Source organism: Monodelphis domestica, chromosome 2 (genome assembly GCF_027887165.1).
Source record: "Monodelphis domestica isolate mMonDom1 chromosome 2, mMonDom1.pri, whole genome shotgun sequence".
Taxonomy (NCBI): Eukaryota; Metazoa; Chordata; class Mammalia; order Didelphimorphia; family Didelphidae; genus Monodelphis; species Monodelphis domestica.
The window spans coordinates 213,197,772-213,201,598 of record NC_077228.1 but is presented as its reverse complement, the minus strand read 5'-3'; the positions used below and the strand labels follow the sequence as shown (position 1 = coordinate 213,201,598).

At 40.6% G+C, this 3,827-nt stretch overlaps 1 pseudogene; it reads right to left on the bottom strand.

The window, feature by feature from the left end:
- Nucleotides 1–282: 282 nt before the first annotated feature.
- Nucleotides 283–773, bottom strand: LOC100027588 (CB1 cannabinoid receptor-interacting protein 1-like; annotated as a pseudogene).
- Between the last annotated feature and the right edge of the window lie 3,054 nt (nucleotides 774–3,827).

Genomic DNA, 3,827 nt, shown 5'->3' with positions numbered 1-3,827 from the left:
TGGTCCCACTGAGTACTTTGGGGGTGGGTGGGGATGTACACAGATGCAAAATAGAGAAAGGTGTAGTTTTGCCAGGGATGCTGCATCATGATCTGCAACATGAGGGGAAGCGGCTTGCATCAGAGGAGGATTATACCTCCAAAAAAGTTTGAGACTCCTGTTACTAGTATCCAATGAGAGAGAGAGCAACAGTCAAAGGAGGCCTTCATTAAGGCTTGTGCTGGTTGTGGGTTTAATTTTGTTAAGGTAGATTTCTGAAGAGATTGTCCAGCAATATCAGGCTCATGTGCACAAGAAAGATTCCTTGTTCACTCACATTAAGCTGCGCATCTCGATGGGCTTGGACTCACACTCAGGGACAGAGAAGGGGCTTCCCCCCTAGCAATGATCCCATTTGTGGTAATTGTAAAACTTGACTTGCCACGCTGTCTCAGAGGTCCCAATATCATTGAAAGGCATCATGATCTGGATGGGTCGTCGCTCCCCACTTTTGGTTGGAGTTGTGCCTTCAGTGTCCTGTAAACAATTTCATCCCTATTAGGCCCTTTGGATTTCAGTTCTAATGGGACAAGTACACCACCAATGGTAATGTCCTTCACTTGGAGGGTGGTAGGCTTGATCTTCACCTCCACCTTGTAAGAGGAACCAGTGAGTAGTTTGATGGTCTGATTCTGCCCGAAGTGTTGCCCGTCCACTTTGAAGAAGACAGGACCATTGTTAGACTGGATCCAGAGGGTGATGGAGAAGCTCACAAGGCTCTGGAGGTCCCCCATGACTGAGAAGCACAGTGTGGGGTAGTGTGGGGTAGTCTGGGGAGAGAAAGGTGGCTGCTACCCAGCAACAAAACAGTGGTGGGCAGAGAAGAAGGAGAAGAGACTGCAAATAGCTCTGTTATTTTGTTGTTCAGTCATGTCCAATTCTCAGTGACCCCATTTGGGTTTTTCTTGTCAAGGACACTAGTGTGGTTTGCCATTTCCTTGTCCAGCTAATTTGACAGAAGAGGAAACTGAGGCAAGCAGGGTGAAGTAACTTGTTCAGGGTCACACAACTACCACATATGAGGCCAGATTTGAACTCATGAAGATGAGGCTTTGTGATTCCAGTACCTAAACTCTATCCACTATGCCACCTAGCTGCTGCCCATAAATTACTTTAAGATGCACTAAAAGAGCACCCTTTTGTACTTTTATAGTATTTATACAAGTGATGGTTAAAGGCAGATCTTAATACTTTGGCCAAATTTTGTCTGAGGGTTCTGGTTTTAAATTTATGTTCATGAATAATAATGATGATGATGATGATGATGTCACATTGTGGTTCACCAAATTAAGTACTTCAAGGATCTGTGATTTTGTCAGTGTGGTTACTCCCTCCACCAAGAGTTCCTAACCCTTCTAAAACCTTGAAAATTGTCAAGGGGAGGGGGAGAGGAAAGATGGAAAGAATTTGGAACTCAAATTTTGGAAAACAAATGTTAAAAACCGTTATTACATATGATTGGGGAAAATAAAATATATTAAATAATCCTTAAAAATTCAACAACAACTACAAAAATTGTCTTGGAAAGTATCTCTAGGAAAAACAAAAAATAAACTCATTCATCAACCCCCATACTAATGATAATCCTTTCTAATTTCTTCCAAGACTGATCTTTGAATGAGGGACTTGTCACAGAGGCTCCACAAACTCCTTGCTCTAGCATCATTTTGTTGTGGTGTAGAAGTGATCCTAGGTTTTCAAAGACTGTGCCAACAAAGTTCAAGCTCTGGTAGCTAGAAAGGTTTTCACAAATATCTACATTCATTTGCCTGGATTAGCCCCTGCGGCTCTAAGCAGGCTGGACACTGACCAAGCTCCATCTCAGTTAAATCAGCACCACTGCTGAAAAGCACCATATTCCAAAAAGATTTATAAGGAAAAGTTCAATTAGGAAAAAAGTATGACATCAGAGAGAACAGTTCTCTGCAGTGAGCCAGGCCAAGCCAGTGGTACATTTCACCAAAGAATCCCAGTAAAATTGCTGGAAGCTTCTGGGATAGCCAGTCCTACAACTGTGTTCTGATGCTGTAAAACTGCTAACAATATGATTATGCCAATAATAATTATGCCAATAATAATTATGCCAATACTGTGTATTGGTTCCAAGGCAGAAGAGTGGTCAGGGCTAGGAAATGGGGGTCAAGTGACTTGTCCAGGGTCACACAGCTGGGAAGTATCTGAGTTCATATATGAACCCAGGACCTCCAGTCTCTAGGCCTGGCTCTCAATCCCCTGAGTTACCCAGCTGCCCCCTGAAATAATCCATGGATTTAACACTAAACTAAAAAAGGGCTAAAGGGATACTTTATTAATGAACTAAAACAACAGTAAAAGCTACATAGAAAACATATAATTAAGAATAATGGGAAATACTGAAAATGAAAAGAAAGGGAGAATTTGTGCAGGGCAGATTCTCTCCAAAGTCCACTTTCCTCCTCCCACAGATTGGTCCAGGAAGTGTGAGCTTCTCTTTGTCCAGGCTTCTCCTAGAAATTTCTCTGGGATAACTACCAACCTAAACCACCTGAATCTGGTTCACTCAAGGATTCATTGCCTAAGAGTTCAGGGCCCTAATCCATCTCTCTGATACTGATAAGAGTAGTACAATCAAAACCATGAAAACTGATCTCAATTGATAGCTCCCCCTCAGTGAAATAAATAAAACATTAGAATTTTGAACAGATTTCTAGATCTCTGATCTGTTTAGTCCAGTGACTAGCCAAACTAATCATTGCACTTCCGTCCATATGCAATTGAGAGTCCTAAGTAACAGATCACTTAGGATCAGGCAAAGTTGAAGGGGGACAAAAATCAAGAAATTGAAACAGCTTAAAGAAATCAGGAAAATAATTTGGAAAGTGTATCTGAAACAGGCACGGGGGATATTTACTATCCTTTCCCTCATAATAAGGAGTGACAACAGTTAGGCTTTAGTCTATTCCAGCTATCCACATTCTTCATAGTTAGAATCGGTGAAATACTAAGCAGGGGGATCTCCAGTAACATCAATAACCTCATTTTTATTCTCAATTCAATGTTCCTACTAGAATTTTTCTGTCTCCCTGACGGCCATTATGCCACTTTCTGCTAACTACTACTGCCCACTGCTCTCATTTTGGGCTTCAGTTAAATGCCCCTCCGCTCTGCCTCAGTCCAGTTAAAAACTGAAGCAACAGATGTCCTCTCTAGCTAGGAGCTTTTGGTAGTCTCTCCTAGAGCAGAGAGAAAACAATGCTCTCTATATGGGACTGCAACTTCCAGGATTCATGATTAGGTTTTAGAAATTTTCAGTCTCTTCTAGGCTGAGAAGAAAAACAACTTGTCCCTTTCAGAAATGATCTTTTGCTTTTAATTGGGGAATGGCTAAATAAATTATGGTTCATGAATAGAATGGAATATTATTGGGCTGTAAGAAATGATGGAGAGTTTCAGAGAAATCTGAGAAGACCTATACAAACCAATGTAGAGTGAAGTTCAGGACCAAGAGAACAATTTCTACAATAACAACATTGTAAAGACAAGGAACTCTGAAAGACTTAAGAACCCCATGAATGAAATGGCCAAACTCAATTCCAGAGGAAGGACCTATGATGAAATATACTACGCAACTGCTGACAGGGAGGTAATGGACACAAGAGTTCAGATTAAAACATTTTTTTGACATGGCCAATATAGGGATTTATTTTGTTTTATATATATATATATATATGCTATAAAGATTTTGTATTTCTTTTTTATTTCTTATGGCTGGGGTAATAGAAAGAAAATGGATTTTTATTTATTGGGAA